The sequence below is a fragment of the Miscanthus floridulus genome, chromosome 18, assembly GCF_019320115.1.
Source record: "Miscanthus floridulus cultivar M001 chromosome 18, ASM1932011v1, whole genome shotgun sequence".
Classification (NCBI taxonomy): domain Eukaryota; kingdom Viridiplantae; phylum Streptophyta; class Magnoliopsida; order Poales; family Poaceae; genus Miscanthus; species Miscanthus floridulus.
This window is the reverse complement of record NC_089597.1, coordinates 116,982,146-117,006,300: the sequence shown is the minus strand read 5'-3', so window position 1 is coordinate 117,006,300 and position 24,155 is coordinate 116,982,146. Positions and strand designations below refer to the sequence as shown.

Below are 24,155 nucleotides of genomic sequence, written 5' to 3'. Positions count from 1 at the left end.
AGGTACGCTGGTGCTTGATCACGTATGCTCATGTGACATTTGCCATGATTGTCCGAGGTGCGATTTAGCGAAGCTGCCGCGGCCATTACCACGCCGGGATGGTGCTTGTCCGTGTTGTTTAGAGAGTGCGGGTAATGCCTCGAGTCACTTATGTTTGTGCTTAGAGTGCAAGCTTCTGCCTGGCTCTGCTTGCCCATACTGCGCACTTGCTGAAGTACCTTCTCCGATCAACCCCTTTGACCTCATTAGGATAAGAGCTTATTTTCAGTAGCAGACTACCTGAAGGACACATTCTGGTGATACTGATACCTGTCGTATGACAGATAACCCTTGTCACTCAGCATATAAAGAACACACACAATCCATGAACACAGTCAAATCAGCAGATCCAGATAAAACGCAAAATGATAGAAACAAATTATGTATGCCAAGACAAAACCATCAACCATGTTTACATTACAAGTAATGAAGCTGCTACACAGCAAGGCAGCATATGTTTTGAGGAACACTATAGGACTCGATCATAGCAGAAACTTGGACACAAGATACTCGACCTCAAATCAGACATGGCAAACTGAACTCAGTACCCCAGCCCCCACCCAAACCTTTACTGGCCACCACGGAGACGGAGAACCAGGTGGAGTGTAGACTCCTTCTGGATGTTGTAGTCCGCCAATGTGCGGCCATCCACTACCGGAAACGGTCTATGTGTCTGAGGGTTTGCCGAGTACATTCCATTGGGCACTCGGCAAATATCATATTTACCGAGTGTTTTTAATTAAACATTGAGCAAACATATAGCACTCGGCAAAACCCAACTTTACCGAGTGTCTAATAAAAAACACTCGGCAAACTACACAGAAACACTCAGCAAACACGGACACTCGGCAAAGTACAGGCACGTGCGCTGGGCGTGCGGCGGTTGTGTGACGGCCGTTGGGTGCGTCGCCCTGCCGTTAGAATTTGCCGAGTGCCTCTAACGGACACTCGGCAAAGACAAGGTTTGCCGAGTGTTTTTTATTGACACTCGGCAAAATAATCTTGTTGCCGAGTGTTTTTTATTGGCACTCGGCAAAATAATAATTTTTTTCCTCTCCTGCCCCCCCCCCAAACTTTTTCTACTGTCCACGTACAACATGTGGTACTACATGTTAAAATTTGGTATATTTCTCGATCTGTTTGCTATATTTAATTAATTTATTGCATTTAGAGAACTTTTTTTGTTAAAGTCAAATTTGAACTACAAGTGATTCAAATAATGGAATAAATTGAGTGGAGAAATCATATTCATGTTATTGAGTCCATTTTGGGTCCATACCCGGGAAATCAAAAGAAATTTCGAACATTTTGTTCAGGAAACACGATCACAAACGTGTGGCCGAATGGTTTTTAAATTCTAAAAAAAACAAACGAAGTCTAAAAATGACGAGATTTGTCAAGATCTCCTCATATCATACGTGGAGACTGTCGAAAAAAATGAGAAGGTTTCGCACAATTTGTCACGTATGACGCTTACAAACCGAAGCATCTCTGAAGAAGAATCAGAGAGTTGAGAAGGATCTGGTAAGATTTGGAGTCAATGTGATGGTCGAATTGGGGTTTAACTTTAAAACTTTTTGTATACGCAATAGACAACATAGATTGGTCCATGTCAAATTTTGGGAATTTTTTGGATACGTTTGATAATTTTAATTTATTAACTACAATTATAGAATTTTAATTGATATAAATTGAATTTGAGCTGTAACTGTATGAAATAATGGAACAATATTCATAGAAAAATCAAATATGCATTGTTAAGTGAATTTGACAAGGTACTTTCAAAGTCCATCATAACAAATTTAGCAGAACACGCTAAGAAGAAGGAGGACGGTGCAGCATGAAATAATAAAAAATTGCCGAGTTTTCTCTACCTGACACTCGCCAAAAAAAATAGTTGCCGAGTGTCATACAGGGGACACTCGGCAACTTTGTTGATCCAGCCCCACTGTGCAGTACTGGACGGTTTGAAAAAAAAAAACAATGCCGAGTGCCGCCGATCTGGACACTTGGCATATATTTACTTTGCCGAGTGCCCAGATCAGAGGCACTCGGCATACCTTTCATATGTTACCACCGGCCGCACTCCCCTGACGCACACACGCGCCCACCCACACTCACGCACTCACATACGCCGCCGCCGCCCTCGCCCTGTGCCCCGACCGCCGCCCTGAACCCCTGCCGGCCCGGCCCCGACTGCCGCCCAGCCCGCCGCCGCCCTGTGCCCCGGCCGCCGCCGCGATGCCATTGCCGAGCTCCGTTCGCCGTCATCATTCTCCTGTGGTTTGTCCATCTCTTGCTCAATATTCGCCTCTACTGGATTCTTCTCGTCCCGGAGATTCACACCCTGCCTTTATTTCCAAAAGATCACGGCGTGCTAGGAGAAATCGCTCTGTTTTGCGCCTCCTGTCTCCGTCTGTCGTAGTCCTGGCTCGATCCCAAGCAGCGCCGTAGATGGCCATGGTGCTGCCGTGCACCTCTGCTCCGGCGACCAAGGAACAGAGAAGCAGCCCAGCGCCGTGCGTGCTTTCTTTTATCTTGTTAGCTTGTTGATCTCATCATGACGGAAATGTGCAAACTTTATCTGGCAGAACATTAGGTTCCCTGAATCTGAATGACTACATTTGTAATATGTTTATTCAGAGTTTCAGACTCTTGTCAGTGAATGGTTGTCTGAAACTTGCATGTTGTTGTATGCATTATTCACGAATAGTGCAAGAAGGAATGATGGAAATGTGCAAATGTGACATTAAACATTGTTCCTATTCTAGTATAGGAATCATGTTCTACAGCATGAGACATGAATTAAACATTGCGTCTATGCTAATTTAGGCATCAATTTGTTAAGCGTGATAGAAACAGTGAGGAAAGCAAAGAAGATAGCATCACTTTAACTAGCACTCCTTTTAAAAGTAGTAAATAAAAAAAACAACTTTAACTAGCAGTCTATGAGTAGCATGATTTTTTATTTTTGAAAAATTCACTAGCACGACCTAGGAATGGAACCACCAGACACATCAGTAGCTTAGTGTTCTATACGTACTCCTGTAGTCATGTCAGAGTATATGGGTATGGGATTTGGGAGCGATGCTAAAAAATGGGAAGACCGTTTTTTTATAGAAACAAAATTGTTTCAAAATCCAGAGAACAATTAAGCAAAAAAAAATTAACCCACAGCCGCAAGACCGCAAGCCTGCAACTACCACTGAAAGCAAAAAATTGCAGTGCAACAATGGATGCATGTGTCTCTGTGATTTGTTGGATCTGTAAAAGCTCAAATGGAAATAATGTTTGCATCATCCCATGCTGCCTAGGAGATAAGGCACAAGAACCATGCTAGCTAGCTCTTGCAATCTCCATATGTCAAAATTGTTAAAACTAGACACACACATACAAGCAACATCACTTCAGCAAACAATGATGTTGTACTATTAACTTGAGCATATTTCCATGTCAATGATTGCCATTCTTTTAATGATCTCGCTATACACTTACTGACCCGATGCATTTGGCTCTCTATTATTTTCAACTTGCAGGTTTTTGCCGCCGCTCCCTGCCCCGCCCTATCGCCTGGTTTCGCCTTGCCCTCCCGCCGCCCCACAACTTGCCGTCGTTTTGCAAGGTATAAGATGTGTATGTGGTTGTCGGCCATCGTGCCGTTTGTTGCCGAGTGTATGTGGTTGTCGGCCATCGTGCCGTTTTATTTGTTGCAGGTTTTGGAAACCTCCCCGTACAGGGGAGGTGCTGCCGAAATTTAGATTTGACACTATTATGTTTCTTTTATTGCAGGAGAGGCTATTGCAACGTCCTCGACTCGTCACTTTGCAGGACAGCAAGGTGAGGCATAAAAAACCCTTCTTTCCGTATCATGTAACCTAGCTAGGCCTCTCCCGTTCGAAAGAGATACAGCTGGAAATATGCAGATCTTTGCATATCTATAACCGTATCTGTTTCGAATTGTCCACGTTTTTTGGACAGCCCGAGGATGTGTAGATGTGGTTAGTTTCCATGCTCTACTCCGATCCGTGATAGAGTTTCGACAGCATCTCCCTGTTGTTCTTCGGATACACAATCTCCCTTACAGGACGTGTATTTGGAGAACAGCGGGGAGGTGCTGCTGAAATTCTGTCTCGCATAGGAGTAAATCATAGAAACTAACCCCATCTATACATCCTCGGGTGGGATTAGGACATATCTTCACCTATTAGATAGTATAGGAACGTGTAGATGCAACGTGATTTTTTATATTACTCGCTGATATGCTAGAGAATGGATGACCGTGAGTGGATGTACACGGGCCGCTCTAGTCATACTTCGTTGACCGAAGAATGGATTGATAAGACCGATGCTTTCTTGGAACGGGCATTTGCAAGGGTTAAAGGAGCTAGTGTCACATGGTGTCCCTGCAGCAAATGTGCAAACACGCGTCGGCAAACCAAGTTGGTCATGGTTAAACATCTTTGGAAGAATGGATTTACGGCAGACTATACCAGGTGGATCTACCATGGTGAAGCCGATCGTGGGGGAGACGAGGTCATGAGACAACGCATCAAGGAATATGATGGGGATGCCGGGGTAGGAGACATGTTAAATGACTATCATGAAGCACACTTCGATGAAGGATGTAGGGAGGAGGAGCTAGAGGCTACCGCAAAGGCGTATTACGACATGTTGTCTGCAGCACAACAACCCCTTCACGGGCATTCCAAGGTTTCTCAACTGGATGCCATTGCACGCCTAATGGCCGTGAAGTCCCAGTTTAGCTTGAGTCAAGACGCCTTCGATGTTATGCTCATAGTTGTTGGCAGCCTGCTCCCGGATGGTCACATCTTGCCAAAGAGCATGTATGAGGCACAGAAACTAATTCGTGCACTTAAGATGCCATTCGAGCAGATACATGCTTGTCCGAGCATCTTATTTAGGAAAGAGTATGCAGAATAAAAGTACGGTGTGAAGTAAGAAATCGTCTAGGTTCCTGGAGGTAAACTCTGGTGATGGTCAGAAGAGGCAGCTCGCAATTCCTGTGAAGATCCTACGGTACCTTCCTTTCATACCGAGGATCCAACGGCTTTACATGACTGAGGAATCCACGAAACAGATGACATGGCACAAAAACGGACATCGATACAATCCTAAGAAGATGGTACACCCATCCAATGGTGAAGCCTGGACAAGGTTTGATGTGATTCATTGTGAGAAAGCTCTAAAGGCTCGTAATGTACGTGTTGCGCTAGCAACAAATGGGTTCAATCCTTATGGAATGGTGGTTGCCCCGTACACCTGTTGGCCCATGTTCGTTATCACCCCTCAATCTCCCCCCTGGCGTCCTCTTTCAACGACAGAACATATTCTTGTCATTGATAATTCCAGAACACCCGGGAAATAATATGAGTGTATACATGGAGCCTCTGATTGATGATTTGGTCCGTGCTTGGGAGGAAGGGGTATGGACATACGACCGAGCTATAAAGACAAACTTTAAAATGCATGTTTGGAACCAGTACTCCCTGCATGACTTGCAGGCATATGGGATTTTCCGCTGCTGGTGTGTTCACGGGAGGTTCCCATGCCTGGTATGCAAGGCTTGTCTGATGTTCATTTGGTTGATGAAGGGTGGCAAGTATTCTTCGTTCAACAAACATCGACAATTTCTCCCTCCTGACCATCCATTCAGACTAGACATCAAGAACTTTACGAAAGATGTCATAGTTAAAGACCCTGCGCCGCAGATGATGACAGGAGCCATGGTTCGTGCTTAGTTAGATGGTCTCGAGGTCAATAAACAAGAAGATGGTTTTGTGGGATATGGCGAGCAACATGCCTGGACTCAGAAGTCGTGCTTGTGGAACCTCCTTTATTTTGGTGATCTTCTTCTTCCACATAACATTGATGTAATGCACACTGAAAAGAATATTGCCGAGACCGGCGTTTGCTGATGCCATGTGCATCACACCATCAAGGCAGCCTGAGCCTCGACGAATACAGGAAAAAATGGGTACACGAATTTATTTATTTATTCTAACGCTCAATTCTGCATAATTTCTAATAATTTTGCATTTTTATCGCAGTCGTCGTCACATGATGGCTAGCCTTGCTCCAAGTTCAAGGCATGGGTTCTGTCCAAAAAGGGCAAGGCAACGGCAAACATCGACTTCAACCCGGAGGACCCGCCCGAGGCGTACAGCGATCCCAGCATCCACAGCCGCGTCAGTGAGTACACAGCAATGGCAAGGCAGGTTCATGGGCCACAGTTCGATCCGAGCACCCAGGATCTTGATGGAGAAATCATGATGAGGGTGGGAGGAGGCAAGAAGCATGGCCGGTACTAGATTGGCGACAGTACAATCGACACGGCCTCTACTCTCACTCTCTCCTAGATCCGAGCAAGGAGCACGAGCGTGAGCCCGGCGATACGCCCACGGCCAACCGCTACACAGTTCCAGATGGAGGCTCTCTAGGTTATTTCTGTTTTATTCATCGTTCGTTGATTGTTACGTACTTTAGCTTTGCATTGTAACATTGGGATGAAATGTTATAGGCCCGGGTGGAAGCAGAAACGAAGCAACGGAATGAGATGGAGGCGAGGATGGAGGAGATGATTCAGCAGAGGGTGGCGGCCAAGCGGTAGAACATGGAGGAAGAACAACGGCGGACGACGTAGAGGATAGAGGAAGAAAATCGGTTGAGGATGGACCAAATGTTCCAATACATGCAGAATTTTGCATCGAGTATGGGTCAAGCTTTGCCACCGCCACCGGTGCTATTCCCTCCACCTCAGCCACCCACAACTACTCCTGTGAGTCACTTGACACCTTATACTGCAGATTGAATAATTTGACCTAGAGAACTTTAGATGTTAGCTCAAAATGACTTAGAGAACTTTAGAGTACATATGCAACCAGTGAGATAGAGACAGAGAATATGCAAGGTTAAGATAAGCTTAAAATTTCCATTTTCTCCTTTGAATTTTGTTGTGCACAAATCATCACTCATTTCCTTTGCTTTTATGATATAGTGCTAATAACAAGAAATTAACCATTAAGTGAACATGCCTAGCCCTTTTGTGTCACTGAACAACCTAGATCATGCAAATGACATTTTATAAAGCAAATCACACTAGAAGAGGAGGTACTGAGAAATGGAGGCTGCACTAAGAATTTTGCTGACCAACCACAGATACTATTGGCATTCGTCGTTGTTGCTCTAGCTACAAAATTTTAAAATAGTAATAACGAGCACCGCAGCTCCGTGGCTCTACCATAGGAAAGCATTTGCCTAATTACCTTCATCGGTTTGTGGAGCTATGTGGCACACGCAATGCAGTATTATTTGACTGGTTTCAGAAATTCAGATGATAGATGAGTTCTGTGCATCAATCAACAATTTGCCATCTTAAATCCAAATGTAATCTCTGTTGCAGTTTCAGACTGCTTGCCTCAGATATGCACCTGGCCATATCCATCATCAGTAAGCTGTGATAGCTCTGTACAAATGTTAGGAGCAGACTTTCATTAAAAAAACTGTTATGAGCTGACTGTTAGTTTCTGTAGCCTGCCACAAGCCCAGAATTTTATAATAGTAATAACGAGCACCGTAGTTCCGTTCTAGCTAACGCTATGTAGCAGTTAAGCATACCATGTATCCAAAAATAGCTGGCATTAGTTTGTACTTTTTAGATGTGATCACACTACTGCACAAGGACCGGGTGTTATTGCAGTGTCTAGTGTATGGATGATCACACTATGGACAGGCAGCCTGTAGGCCTGTGCACTAGTTTGCAAATCAGCAAAACACAGACTTCAATGGCCTGCTCGCTGCTACAGCGCATGGCCTGGACTCCCATTGGCATGGCCCTGCCAGCTCCAGCTTCTAACTCTAAGCCCCCCACTACATGGCTTAAACTACTACTAATAGGTAAGATATACTAACTGAACATGCATGGGTCGGATTGCAGTGAGTTTTTTATTAGTACTATATATACTTACGTAAGTATTTTTTCAAGACACTACTTATACTTTCTGATTGCTGCAGGGAGTTTTTTATATCTGCGGCTTACAATGCAATCTCTTCTCTTTTGTGCAGAATCAATCGGCGACATCAAATAATCAGTCTCAAGACCTAGACCCGGATTTGTCGCAGTGGTTCCAAGGGCCTCCGCAGTGATTGCATTTGCATTTGTGGCTTATTGTGACTTAGTTGTGACTTGTGATGTGATGATGGTTTATTGTGAATTGTGATGATGATTTATTGTGAATTGTCATGATGGTTAATGCCTGTGACATACAATTATGCCTGTGACATATAATTATGCCTGTGATGATGCTTTATTGTGAATTGTGATGGTTTATTATGAATTGAGAGGGGTCTGTTATACGGGACAAATTAGTAAAAAATGGGGGTATTGGTCGCTCTGCCGAGTGTAACACTCGGCAAAGCGAGGCGTTACTGAGTGTCAAGCCAAAACACTCGGTGAAGAGACCAATTTCTGTTATTCTAGGAACCTTTTTTGCCAAGTGTTTTGTCTTTGCCGAGTGTATTCTAATGGACAGTGTATTCTAATGGACACTCGGCAAAATGACCATAAAATCTGCTCGTTGCGCGCTTGTTTGCCGAGTGTATTGGGGATGACACTCGGCAAAGTGTGTAAACTTTGCCGAGTGCTTTGGTCTTGACACTCGGCAAACTTTAGAAACGTTACCGAGTGTTTTGGAATTGACACTCGGCAAAGTTTAGTAACTTTGCCGAGTGTTTTGGGCTTGACACTCGGCAAACTTGAGAAACTTTGCCGAGTGTTTTTCCGTCGTGCACTCGGCAAAATCACCGTCACCGTGTCACCCCGTTAACAGTTTTTTGCCGAGTGTTTATTGACACTCGGCAAACTATTTGCCGAATGCGCGATAAAAAACACTCGGCAAACTACTGTTTGCCGACACTGTTGAAGCCGTGTGTTGTATGCCAAGTGTTACACTCGGCAAAGCAGTTGCCGAGTGTTTTTGGGCCTTTGCCGAGTGCCCCGACTGTATCCCGTAGTGATCCTCAAGCTACTTACTAGCAAAGATCAGGAACTGCCAGTCCGACGGGATGCCCTCCTTATCCTGCATCTTTGCCTTCACATTGTCGATCGTGTTAGAAGACTCGACCTCCAGGGTGATGGTCTTGCCAGTCAATGTCTTCACAAAAATTTGCATACCACCACGGAGGCGGGGCACCAAATGGAGGGTAGACTCCTTCTGAATGTTGTAGTCGGCAAGAGTGCGGCCATCCTCGAGTTGCTTTCCAGCAAAGATGAGGCGCTGCTGGTCTGGTGGGATGCCCTCCTTGTCTTGAATCTTTGCCTTTACGTTGTCAATCGTATCAGAAGACTCACCTTCAAGTGGGATGGTCTTCCCAGTCAAGTCTTGACAAAGATTTGCATGCCTCTCCTTAGCCTGAGTACAAGGTGAAGGGTGGACTCTTTCTGAATGTTGTAGTCAGCCAAGGTGCGGCCATCCTCGAGCTGCTTCCCGGCAAAGATGAGGCGCTGCTGGTCTGGTGGAATGCCCTCCTTGTCTTGAATCATGGCCTTCACATTATCTATCGTGTCTGAGGACTCGACCTCCAGTGTGATGGTCTTTCCAGTCAGTGTCTTCACAAAGATCTTCATGCCACACCTGGGCCTGAGCACAAGGTGGAGGGTAGACTCCTTCTGGATGTTATAGTCAGCAAGTGTCCGGCTATCCTCGAGCTGCTTGCCAGCAAAGATCAGACGCCGCTGATCTGGCGGGATTCCCTCCTTGTCCTAGATCTTTGCCTTCACATTGTCAATTGTATCCGATGACTCAACCTCGAGGGTGATGGTCTTTCCCGTGAGGGTCTTCACAAAGATCTGCATCTGCAGAGACAAAAATCGCATGGTAAGCCACCATAATAGGCATAGAAAAACATAGTGCTAGAAAAATAATAATGATTCAAGTCTCAGCTATGAAACAGAGGTAACAAACATCTAAATTTGATTAACCATGAATTAGAACAAACAACACTGCATCCATCCAGATTAGGTAGGTGCATACCAACAGCCAACATGCTAGTTACATTTGTAATTAGCACGGCGATTCAACATGCACAAGCAGGAAATATAGAGAAGGGATTGAACATAAAACTCTGAAAGGGGTCAGCTTCTCAACAAGAAATAAGCTGAAAGGGGTCAGCTTCTCAACAAAAATAAGTTCAGCAGTCCTTCCCAAGCTTTATATATATACTTGTGAGTAAGGTGACCATAAACAGATCAATCTAACGTATAATAGGTAGGGAAGATGCTAGGCAAGCTTTAACCATCTTAGTTGTGAGCATACACTGATCAAACAATTTGAATTGAAACCAAAAAACCTACAGGATTGCGTGCATGGCAATAAGCAGGATTCAACCTTCTCAATTTGATATTGATAATACACTAATTTATATATCGAACTGACACTTAACTTTGTGGCATCTGCAGGATTGTGCTTTGTAACAACACAATTGCAATTATTTAACCTTGTTGATTTAGATGATACACCATCAATCAATCTATTTAATTCAAATATAATTCTATGTATCTGCAGGATTACGTTCGAGACAACATGATAGGAATTGTTTAACCCACTTAATTTTGATAATACACTAATCAACTTTTAGAATTGAACTCTAATATATACATGATACAGGATTTCGATTCAGAACAGAAAATAGCACAACACACAACCTACCGATCATAAGTAACCGGTCGGTCGACAATCTGAATCTAGTGAACCTTGGATGAGCAATTACTATGGGATAGTAGTATGCTGAATAAACACGGAGCTCGATCGAATCAGATAAGATAACTGGATCAAGTTTATCCGATAAGCATAAAAAGTAACAATCACAAACCATGCGAACAATCTAACGAATTTTGGTACGGAAGACGAAGTTGAGAATTGAGGATTTGAGAATCAACCATACACACATAGACAGATCGATCGAGAGAGGTGGTGGACGAATCGTGGGAGAGCGTACCGCGTACCTTGACGAGACGATCGGGAGAGCCTTGCTTTGTTCGACTACGAGCCGATGAGTGGAGACTTCACGATTGAGATTGAGGGGAGGGAGACTGATGGATTGGGGAAATCGGAGGCCGGGGGTGGACCTTTTGGGCGTGTTCGGCTGGTATTATCAGCCTGGAAACGACTGCTGCTGAAAACCAGCTGCTATAGTTAAAACCAGCCAGCCAACCAGCTCCATCCAGCCAGTAGCCGAAACATCAGCCATGTAATGCCATTTGCTCATTTCAAAAAAAAATGGCACCAACACCACATCCATTCAACTGATGGCGCCAAACCACAAGCCATTCAGATTACAATACAACATAATTCAATACAACAACTGAAATAATAGTTTGTTAGGGGCTACTAACAGTCCATTAGAAGCTAGTCAACTAGTAGTTCAATACACATAACATGTCCCTACAAGCCATTACGAATACAGTCACATACAACAGTTCAAATTACATACAACAGTTCAAATTACACTTCTTTACAAACATGACAACTTCTTTACAAGCATGACAACTCCCATGCAACAGTCACTTACCCAGCCATGTTTGGGTCTTCATGCCATCCACCAATGCAAATTAGTCCTCTCCTCCACCACACAGCCTCGCCTACACTAGTAGAACACAGTCACACCGTGCATACACACATACATGGGATGACTATCTTTAATTGAAGTACTTGGCATCTTAATTTTAATCACCTTTGTTGTATCATTGTCCCCAGAGAGCCACAGATATGTACTCCCTCACAGCGGACATAGTGCAATTAGCATTGATCTGAACCCAATCCGATGGTGGGTATGTAGGCGAACCAACTCCAATCTCACGATTCCATAAAAAATTGTGCATTGCAAAGCATGACATAATCATCATATTTTGCTTTTCCCTATGGCAGAATGGTACCCCATCCAATATGTGCCAACGGCCTTTGAGAACCCCAAATGTCCTTTCGACGACATTACGGAGGCTCGAATGAGTGAAGTTAAATTTCTCCTATCGAGATAATGTGTCCATGTCTAAACCCCTAAAATCGTCCAGATGGTACCTTGTATTTTTTAATGGACCCATGTAGCCAGTCTCCAGCGCATATACAAGTTTTCTTTGCACTTTTGGTCATTTTGTAGATTCAGTTGCATCCACTACCGCCCGCTCATCTTTGGGAAGGGGAGGGCAGGGTTCACCACTGGAGCCGCATTGGCCACTGCTGCTTTTAACCTTGCAATGAGGACAGCAGCAGTCGCAACGTTGTAAATTTGCGTTCCTTCGTTGGAGTTGTCGCTGATGTAGGAGTCCTCAGAGCTGCTCATCTGCAAGAGCATGAATTAGTACTAAATTCGTTTGACTAATTTGTGAGCAAATGAGTTTATCAGGTATGACATACGAACCTTCAAATTCGTTGGGTCCAAAGAAAGGGTCTGCAGTTGGCGCTGAACCAAGAATACCAATTAATAGAGTCTACTTAAGTTCTAGATCTACTCTAGTACATCATAGAACACAAAAGGGATACCAAGAAGCCTCTGATTAGCTACAGCAACAACCTGGCAATATCCATAAGTACAGTTAAGTCTAGAGTTGTGCTTCAGCTGTAAGTACTATTGAAACTGGAAGACCAAGAACTTACAGAGAAAGCCTCATTTAGTTCATAATAATCAATCTGTGAAGTTTGAAGAGCTGCATTTGATATAGCCTTTGGAATATCAAGAGCTGGAGCTGTCGTAAACAGCTCTGGTGTCTACATTAGAGAGTGCACACAATAGAGATAAAATGATGCTCAGTGTGATAAGTCACAATAAGCGAGATTTCAAGGTAACCTAGAACACCAATTAATAGAGTCTTGTCTTGTTAGGAAATGTAGGTCAACCTACAACCAAGATATGTACATCACATAACACAATTTATTTCGATTAGGGAAAAACAACAAGCACACAAAGTTCAGGCCACATGCCACAACACATCGATGCAACTTAACCAAACAGTGTCCAGGGAACATTACAATGACAACTTCAAATGAAACAAACATAGGGCAAACATACATCCTCAACAAGCACAGTTTGAACATATAACTAGATAGACTGCCGCAGAAGGAACGTTGGTTGGGATAACGACTACTTCGATCTGGCTCTCAGAACCTCCCAGCAAGCCTCAATCAAGTTCATGCGGCCCTCTTTCGTTTCCACGCTCAGAAAGTTCCTATGGTCCACTGTGTTCTTGAAAACATCTAAAGCATGAGCAAACACAGGATTAGACTCGGGCAAACCATCTTGTTTCAAAATCTGCTTCACTTTGGCCATCTCCTCATCGTGCTTGCTTGACCCGGCCTTCTGCTGACTATGGACTTTAATGGTCTGGGTTAGGTTGTTAAGGCAGTCGTCAATGGAAACAGTCTTCTTACTAGGAGAGCTATTGAGAGAATGTTCTCTAGTGGATCTCTTGGAGGACTGGCCGACACGGTGTGTACCTATGGGCTCCTGGGACATGTCGTATTGAGTTTCAATGCTAGGAGTACTCAGTGTCCTCTCGTGATGATGTCCACCAGAAGTGAGCAACGTGCCCCTTTCACGGGGTGTGTATCCCCAAAGAGTGACCAATAGGTCAAGGCATTTGGGAACTTTGGTCCGCTGCGCAGCCGATTGGCTATTTTCCTGCACGTGTGCCATGGTTCCACATGTTAGGACGAATAGAATGGGACCATCCCTAGTACTTGGTAGTCAGTGGGTTAGAAAGAAAATAGGTGGAAGGTAGTACCCCGTTGCCACCCTCAAAAAACGAGGGGTCAACTGCGACGCCTCCTGTATTCGGGTCATGGCCTAGGCCAATGTGGGTTTGAAGGTCGCGCCAAGCGAAATATGTCCGCATCATCTCGTTCAACTTGTTCTATAGCTGTTTCTTGTCATAACCCAACTTCGTTTTCTTTTCGAATGCTGGATACAGATTTGACCACCCGACGGTTGTGAGGCCTCTCTAGTTCCAGTGCAAGAGGTTTTTCTGTTCTATGACTAATTCTAGAAAGGTCCTCAATGTGGCGTCATCCTAGTTAGCACGATCAGTGGACATCTGTTGCCATGTGCAAAATGTATGGTATGATGTATGTAGCATACAAGAAAAAGTGCAGCACTTGTAAGAGTAACAAACAGGGGAGTTAGGGCGTAAGAGATGGGGACGTGCCTTGCCAAAAGGCTTCGCACGTTTTGAACGGTGGATGTAGTGCCTGCCTTCAGGAGAGGAGCAGGACGAATTGGACGACACTGCCAGTGTGGCGGATCCGGCGAGAAGGCAGGCGATTCCGGCGAACTGAGAGGTAGATCCGTTGGCGGCGGTCGGGCTCACCTGCAATAGGAGCACGTGGGGGTCAGATCCAGAGGGGGGTGGACGACGGCGGCGTCGGATCCGGAAGGCAGGGGCGACAGCGGCGTCAGAATAGGTGGGGAGGGAGTAGGGATGAAAACGGATCGGATACGGACGGATATCACCGATATTACATGTGTTTTCATATTTATGTCCGGATTCGGATTCGAATACGGATAGTGTCAACTATGTCGGATAGGATACGATTGGATATCGACATCATAAATATGCGATTTGAGTATTCGGATACGGATACGGTATCGGATGTTGGATATCCGGACTCGGATACGGATAGATCTCAACCCCTCTAAACGGATTCGGTTTCAAATACGGTCGAAAAATATCCATACCGTTTTCATCCCTAGGAGGGAGGGAGGTGAACTCGGATCCGGGGGGGTACCTTGTCCGGCGGATGGACGTCGACGTCGGCGGGTTGAAGGGAGGGATGCGGCGCTCTAGTTCGACAAACGTGAGGCTTTCGACGGCGCCGGGGCAGGCACGGAGAAGCGGAGCTCACGCCCGCGGCGGCCCGCGCGGCGGAAACCCTAGACGTGGGGGCGTGGGGGACGGAGTGAGGGAGGGAGGAGAACGTGGCCGCCAGGTTGGCTTTTTCCTCCAGCCGTTTGGCTGGACTTGAGCCGCCGAACGGCTGGGCTGATCAGCCCGGCCAAAAGCAGCTCAGCCAGACATTTTAGTCCAGCCGAACAGCCCCAAATTTATCGTGGGGAACGGGGGGTGCCGTGCCTGGTGGGCGTCGCTACATCACGGCCCACGTCTCACAGCAACCCAAATCTTGCTGTCCTCCAATAAAAAAAATCGCGCTGTCCCCACCACGCAGCCTGTGGAACCATCTGGACGCGCTCTCCCACTCAGCCACTTTAATATATTTTCATGAGTTATCTTCTATCCTCTATATTTAAATAGGAGAACCCACTACAAGAGTTTTTTTTAGCTTCTCGTGCTGCCACATCATCGTGGGTCTAACACCATAATCACCATTCGAATACCACCTGCAACATGCAAGTACTCCACCCAGTGTGATCCCGTCGTCGGTTTTGATCTCTCAGCTTCCCAGTCCACCAACAAGCCTGTCCCGTGGTTATCAAAAAAAAAAAAAAAAACAAGCCTACTCCCTGGACTCCCTCAGTCCCACCACTTCTCTGCTATAAATAGTAACATGCTCCAGTATGAGCAGCGCATCCGCAGTCTGCTCTCGAGGACTCCAAGAGCCAATCAAGCAAATGACATTAGTTCCTCATGTAGTCATGCGCCTTTCCCTGTTCCTCTGTTGGATCGTCGCTTCGATGTTTCTCCACACCTGTCAAGATTGCCGTTCAATTCTATGTGGCAACGATCACAATAACTTTGTTATCCTTTTCTCTACCTTTCCTGTTTGTTTGCAGGATTTCAAGAACTATCTCTCAAGGTAGCAAATTTCATAATGAATTGCTATATTTTTTCATACTGAAAATTTAAATTAGAGGAGTAGTCCGATTTGTTTATGTTAAATTATGGTATTGTTATTTTCTGATCAACGTTGATGATAACAATGTTATAATGAGTTTAAGTTTGAAGTTTAAATCTCTGATAAATTTTACACCAACGCGATTAATTTTTTAGAGAGTAGATAAGAGCCAAAGAAATGCTCCTGAACTAATAGAATATATCTCATGTTTCCGCTGCAATGATGTTGATTATCTTCTAATTAAATTCGAACCAACGAGAGAATTTAATTTTGAAGAGTAGTTATATGTCTTTAAGTTAATTTATGAGTTTTATGCATTAATTCTATTTTCTGCCAACGGTGATGTAGAATTAATGCAGAAGCACCTCGTATGTTTTAACCATCGAGGTCACTCGGCTACAAGTCAACAGGGCTACAATGCTGGGGTATGTGAGTAAAGCCGGTTCAGAACTGTTTTTGTTAGTTTATTAATTTTCTGATTAAATTGGAACCAACGGAAAGATTTAATTGAAAAATGAAGTATAAGTGAATATTTTATGTTAAGAGTTGCAATAAGTAACATGCATGCCTAATTTGACCATCGTTGGATTAAGCATGTATGTTTGTATATAGATTTATCCCGCATGGGGAGAAGTTTAGCATAATACTTATGCTAGTCAATCCTGCATGGCGGGAGAAGTTTTGTGATGATTCACATGTTTTGTATCCCGCATAGCGAGAGAAGTTTGGGTAGCTCTTATGATGTCCTAGTATTGACCGTGGCACAGTAGGAATGCATTGTCATGAACAATACTAACCAAAAGATAAGAAAAAATGCAAGCGTGACTTGCAAAAGTACTGCTAATGAAAGACCTCGTTGAGTTCTTGTAGAAGCCGACACTAGGATTTTGGAGGCTTCATGGCCCCCGTCCTCTGCTGCCTCCTCTTGCTCCACCATGGAGGAGCGTGAGTCGAGGGCTAGGTTTCCGCCGCCTACCACGGTCGGAATAGGCATTCCCATCTGTGCCAAGTGCCAGGACGAGCCGAAAGAGCGAGTAGAGGAGGGTGATGCCCGACGCCATCGTACCGTGACGGCGCAGTAGCGGTAGGGTTCAGAAGATGCAGTTGTTGTTGCGGGTCTTGCGGGTTCTTGCAAGCTTTGTCTCTTGCCCAACGGACTTGGCGGGTTCAAAGACGTTGGGCCACAAAAAATTTGTTGCTAGGCCACTCCAGCCACGAAGGGAAACTTTGCGGGGCGAGTGTGTGGGTCTCGTTAAGAGCCCGCCCCGCCTACAACGTGACTAGCCGATGTAATTCCTTGGCACGACCTAGAACAGCTCTTGGACTCAGAGACCAGGCGGTGTCGACTTGTGCAAAACCGAAGGTTGGATCCGTTTTTCTTGCGTTGTGTACTTGTGTTGTGATGTGGTGTTGAATTGGCTGCAGAAGCTGCTCGGCTTTTATAGGTTCAGCCGTCGTCGACGTAGAGCTGGCCACCGCACTACTGGAGGCCGCGGCTTTGCCGAGTGTTTTTACACTCGGCAAAGAGCCCTTTGCACTCGGCAAAGGCTTTGCCGAGTGTAGCACTCGACAAAGTCCGCTTGGCAAATTTTTTCTCGGCAAAGGGTCTTTGCCGAGTGCTTTTTATCGGGGCACTCGGCAAAATAAAAAACAATTTTGCCGAGTGCTTGGGGCGACACTCGGCAAAATATTTTTGGCCGTTGCGGCGCCGGCCGTTAACGGTTATTTTGCCGAGTGCCCGACCCAGCGCTCGGCAAAAAAAAATTATTTTTTAAAAAATTTCTTTACCGAGTGCCCCAGCCCAGGCACTCGGCAAAGTTTTTTTTATTTTTTTTAAAAAAAATTACTTTGCCGAGTGGCCCTGTTTCGGCACTCGGCAAAGAATTTCTGATTTTTTTTAAAAAAAATACTTTGCCGAGTGCCGCGGCGATGCACTCGGCAAAGAAATTTTTTTTTTTTTGAAAAATCTTTGTCGAGTGCCTCGCCCATGGCACTCGGCAAAGACCCCGAGAATTATAATTTTTTTTACATTCCATTGTAACAGACAATATATATATATATATATATATATATATATATATATATATATATATATATATATATATATATATATATATATATATATATATATATATACATCAATCATCACATCTATATCACCAACATGCATTATATATCACAAGCACACGCATATTTAATAAATTCATCACAAATGCACCAAAGTTCAACATCACAAGTTTATTATTACAAGTTCAACATCACAAAGTTCAACATCCCTACTGCGGCGGCGGAGACTGCAGGTGTGGCCCCCTGGACAGCAGTGAAGGACCGGACTACGGCGAAGGGTTGACGTGATCAGCCGCCGGTGACACGCTAGCGGGATTGTTTGAACCCGCCGACGGAGGCTGCACAAAAGAGAAGAGGTTGCATGTGTTAGACTCAAAATTGAAAATTTCGGCAGCACCTCCCCTGCACGGGGAGGTTTCCAACCTGCAAGAAACAACGGCACGTAGGCCGACAATCACAACGGCACGAAGGCCGACAATCCCAACGGCACGAAGGCCGAAAATGACAACGACACGAACGCATTAAACTTTCATACTCACAGGAGTGAAGTGTCGAACCGGAGCTGGAGTTGGCAACTGCACTTGGACACCCGATGCTTGCCTGATGGTTTGCATGATCTGATACATGTCTGCCATCTGCTTCTTCGTGGCCTCCAGCTCTGCGGTCAGGTGCGCTTGCGTCTCCCTTGTCTCTGCCAGCTCGGCCTGCAATGTTTCAATCATATGTTTCAGTATTGCAAATCTGATCAATGTGTGCAACGTTCAATGTACGACGAGTGAAACTGGAATTACCTGAAGTTCGTCGACCCGCGGCAGTGTTGGAGTAGGCCGTGCACGTATGGGAAGGCTTCTGGCCGTGCTCCGTGCCCTCACGTCGGAGAGAGAGGGTGCAGAGCTCGAGGAGTCGGCGCCGTCTGCAATCCACAACCACCCGTGCTTCCTGCCTTGCCCCAGCCTCACAATCACCTCTGTCTCAAGGGGCTCAGTGCTCAGATTGTGATCTGAGCCACGGAGCGCCCTAACCGCCTCCATGTAGTCTCTGACCTTAGCGTGGACGCTCGGGTCAGAGTAAGCCTGGGCAGTGGCATCCGGGTTGAAGACAACACTGGATTTCACCGAGCCCATGTGGGACACAGCCCATGCCCCAAACTCCAACACCGGCACGTCCGGGTGTGCCACCTCCTGCGAGAAAGACAGCAAGATGATTAGAAATCAGGCAAAATTGAGCGTTAGAATAGATAAATGACATCTCGTACAAGTGCCCGCTTGAATGCGGGGAGGTTGCGGCTGCCTTGGTGGTGAGTTGGAGCGGTCCTCAGTGCCCGCTTCCGCTTGCATTGCTCGTGCTTTGCGATGTACGCCGAGTCAAGGTACCTGTCCACGATCCTCGACCATGCCGATCTATGCGACATGCACCACGAGGCCGGCACCTACACATGATCAAGTGTTTGACATATAAAAAGATCAATTCTGGACCTACTAAATCTCAAAACGAATCAATATTATTCACCTACCTGAAGGTACTGCTCCTTGGTCAGCGCCACCTTTCTTGCGCCGGTTTTGTTGAGGGGCTCTTTCTTGATGGACCTTTAGTAGTCGACGTGGGCCTAGAGTCACGCCTCGTGAATCATGTCGCCGACGTACTTCTTATAGGCTCTGTGTGCCATCTGATCCGCCACGGTCTCTCTACCTTCTTCGACCTTGAAGTACCTCTGCATACAAACACGATGTATCCATTCATTATTTCAATAAAAGACTTAAGCAATGGAGGAGATGTATTGAGCTATGTTGTGAGACACTTACCCAAAAGTCCACCAAAACCCGCTCTTGCTTGTTGTCCTGCTCGTCATCCGAGCCGAGCTTGTACCTGTCCCACGACCAGGCCGGCTCCCACCTCCCCTCTTTCAAGTCCACAAGGCCGGGGAAGTGTTTCCTGCACAGACATCCCAGGACGGTAGCGGGGGTGCGTGGGGGTCAAGAGCACCCGACAGAACTAGCCATCCCCTACATAAGTGATTAAGAAAAATTATCAGTTTCTCTTTTGATTTTCAATGTATCATATAAAGTACTAGTGATAACATCTATAGTTACTTACCTTCTTCCCACAGGACGAACCAGTGGGCATCGGTCAGGAAGCCAGAGGAAGGCTTGTAGGACCTCGCAGGTAGGGAGACAACTGAGCAGAACTGTCCTCCATCTGCTGAGTCCCCTCGTCCCCCGACGGAGTGTCTATGGTCGTGCCCGTGGCCGCCATGTGGTCCTCCAGGGTAGGAGACGGGTCCTCCAGCTGGTCGAGAGCTGGGGGAGGAGGCGGGTCCCTCCTAGGGCGACCCCGGCCCCTCCCCCTCCCCCTCCCCGTGCTGGGGTGACCCGGGCCTGCTCTCGCCGCTGGGGGCGAAGATGTCCCCTTGCCTCCATCAGGAGGGCGTAGCCTCTAGTACACCGAGAGCACCTACCTCGGTGAACGGTTGCCCACCATCTTTGTTCTGTCACCTGCAATGTACAAAGAATAGGTCTCATCATCACTGTCAAAATTTAATAGGTTTAGGAATAAACATAACAAAATTTAATAAAAAACATAGTATTACATGGTTTAGGAATAATCTTCATGATTGGGGTCATAGGTCTTATCATCACTGTCAAAATTGTCCAAATGGGCAACACTATTCGAAGGTTCTGTGTCTTCTTCATTGTCTTTGCCTAAATAGAATCGCTCAAGCATTTGAATGTCCTTCAGATTTAGCACTACATCTCTAGGGTCCTCGTCATCAACCGTTTCATTGTCTACTTCCATGGCGGTCGTCACACCGGGTAAGACTATCTCAAAGCTCCCTTGTAGCCCATCTGCTTGATAGAACTCTCCATCATATGTGTTTGTGTCGAAGGTGTAATCTTCATCGTTTGGAACAGGTAGTTTACCATGCGAAGATACCTGGTGCACAATAGACCAACCCTTAAGATGGTCTTTGTCTTGGCACGCGTATGGCGTATGATACACCTGCACAGCCTGTTGAGCCACAATATAGACATTTTTTCCTTTATAGACGGAATCATGCCTAATCTCGACTAGCCTAAGATGAGGGGTCCGTCTCGTTCGTCTAGGATCAAACCAGTGGCACTTGAATATGACAGGAGTAAGAGGTACCCGACCCTCATATTCAAGTTCATAGATCTCCTCAATTATTCCATAGTATTCGACGCCATTAGTGCCCGGCGTAAAAACTTGGCTGTTGGTGGTTTTCCGACCGGGCCGAGTCTGCTCGTGTCTTGACGTGTGGAAGCGATATCCGTTCACGTCATAATCGGTATATGACTTCACCCTTAACTTGAAGCCGTTTGCAACCTGTCTCAACTCATCACTCATGGACACATTGGTTTGCGCTTGCAAGCTCAAGCATGATACATCGTTATACTATTGGAACGTACGAGCTACTAAGGAATATCGACGAACGTATGACCTTTTGTTTGAACCAAGAAATGAAATCAGGCCTCCCAGCTCCCGCACCCTCTAAAAGAAGGGTATCATGTTCATACGGGGTAGGATCCCTTGATTGATGCCACTCTTGACGAACAAATTCCCTGTACCAAAGAGAATTAATGGGGTTCGATACAGAATAGTGACGTCGTATTGAAACAAGTTCGTTGAGAACTTACTTAATGAATGGCGCAACCTCGATAAGGTTGGTGAACACATATAGCGGATTCTGCGCCACTCTTTTGGATCCAATCTCTTGGGGGTCGATCCACTTGCGCTGCCTAGTTGGCATTTGAAAAGGCTGATGGTCGATTCAACTTTGCCAACATTGTAACGAGGGGGTGGATTATGCTTGCTAGGAAGGTTCGGCTTGTAGTAGGATGTCGTGAAGTTTGCAACCTCCTCCCGAATGCTTGCCTCTACAATGGAAGCCTCAATTCTGGCTTTATTTGTACATTTCTTGTGAAGAGTCTTTAGACATCACTCGATTGGATAGCACCAACGGGCCTGCATGGGCCCCTCCAACCGTGCCTCGGTCGGGAGGTGCACAATCAGATGCTGCATCGGCAAGAAGAAGCCGGGTGGAAAGATCTTCTCAAGCTCACAGACCAACTCAGGTGCCATAGTTTCCAATTCTATAATGACGGTCGAAGATAGCTCCTTGGCACAAAGCTGGCGAAAGAAGTAGCTCAACTTTGCCAGCACTAGCCAGACATGCTCAAGGACATAGCCTCGAACCATCGACGGAAGTATCCGCTCAATCCATATGTGGTAGTCATGACTCTTCATCCCGTTGACTCGCAGAGTCTCTAAGTTCACTCCCCTGCTCAGACTCGCTGCATACCCATCAGGGTACATTAAATTCTTGATCCATCGAAGTACTTCCCTCCTTTGATCGATTTTCAAGACATAGGGAGCCCTAGGCCTTCTCCACTGCTTTCCTATTGCAGGAGGCCGCATCTCTAGGTTTGGCCTATCGCACAACGTCGCCAGGTCCACTCTAGCTTTAGGGTTGTCCTTAGACTTGTTAGTGTCCATGAGCGTTGCCCAAAGTGCCTCGACGATATTCTTTTCAGTGTGCATGACATCAATGTTACGGGGCAGTAGGAGGTCATCGAAATAGGGGAGCCTCGTCAAGCCGGACTTATGAGTCCACATATGTTGCTCACCATATCCCACGAAACCACCATCTTCGGCAAAGTTGATTTTCAAAAATAAAAAAAAATTTGCTGAGTGCCTGGCGCCGGCACTCGGCAAAATAAGTTTTAAAAAATTAAAAAAAATTTGCAAGTGCCGGCCCAGGGGGCACTCGGCAAAGTTGATTTTCAAAAATAAAAAAAATTTACCGAGTGCCTAGCGCTGGCACTTGGCAAAATAAGTTTTCAAAAATTAAAAAAAAATTACCGAGTGCCCAAGGCTTACACTCGGCAAAATATGTTTTTAAAAAATAAAAAAAAAATTGCTGAGTGCCTTGGTCTGGCACTCGGCAAAATAAGTTTTTAAAAATAAAAAAAATTTGCCGAGTGCCAGCCGTTAGGCGCTCGGCAAAATCTGACGGCAGGTGGCCGCCGTCACGGGCCGACCACCTTTTGCCGAGTGGAACTTTTGCCGAGTGCCGCGGCACTCGGCAAAGCCAGTTTTGCCGAGAGCCAGGCTTTACCGAGTGTCTGGCACTCGGCAAAGCCACCTTTGCCGAGAGCTTTATTTTGCCGAGTGCGGCACTCGGCAAAATATTGCTTTGCTGAGTGTCCCGATAAAAAGCACTCGACAGAGTCTTAGGCACCCGATAAAGTACAGTTTCCGGTAGTGCTGGAGGAAGCAGGCATGTACGCACACGTTCCACTGATTGGCGGGACCCGGCATGCTTGGGCCCCGACGGTTAGTATCACGAACAGTGTGGAGTGCGAGGAGGTTGGTGAGCTCCGTGCGGGGGGCCGTTGGCGGGCTGGTCAAAGGGCTCGGGTCGCCGGAACACCGAGCGGTCAGCCGGAGGGGGCGGACTGGCGGCGGTCAAGCGATCGTGCGGACTAGCAGCAGCTGCAAGCAGTCTACTACTAGTGTCACATCAGGGCAGTTCGTTCTTTTCCTGCTGCAGCATCGCTGAAGGCTGAACGCCATCACTCTTCTGCCATTCTGCACGCAAGTGGTCGAAAGTATCCAACCTAGGCCATCACCTCCAAATTTTAAGTTTTTTCACTCTCTCTTCGTCACATCAATTTTTGGACGTATACATGGAGCATTAAATATAGGTAAAAAAATAATTAATTGCACAGTTTAGTTGTAAATCACGAGACGAATCTTTTGAGCCTAGTTAGTCCATGATCAGACAAAGTTTGTCAAATACAAACGAAACGTGCTACAGTATCCAGATTGTAAAAATTTGCAATCTAAACAGGGCCCTAGCAGGAGTGGTTGGTGCACGTCGTTGTGTTGAATTGACCGTGGAAACCTACCCCGGCCCTGATGTCATTTTGCTAGTACCTTGCATTTGCGGCACCATGAGGGTGACACAAAAGTTACTGGTGGCATTAATAATTTATTTACTGGTATATGTGAGCATTAAGTAGCGTAGATTAGTACCAACGTTGAATAAACCACGAAAGTGTAACAGCTGCGCATTTCACATACTAGTATTTTTCTTTTGTGTAGTAGTAAACTTAGGTCTTCTTTCCATTTGCATCTCTGGCATGCTGGCCTCTATATTAAGAAAGTCCTCAC

General features: G+C 45.9%; 1 pseudogene; it reads right to left on the bottom strand.

Annotated features, from left to right (window-relative positions):
• Positions 1 to 607: 607 nt before the first annotated feature.
• The window catches only part of LOC136521339 (polyubiquitin-like), a 127,455-nt pseudogene continuing 103,907 nt past the window's right edge, over positions 608 to 24,155 (bottom strand).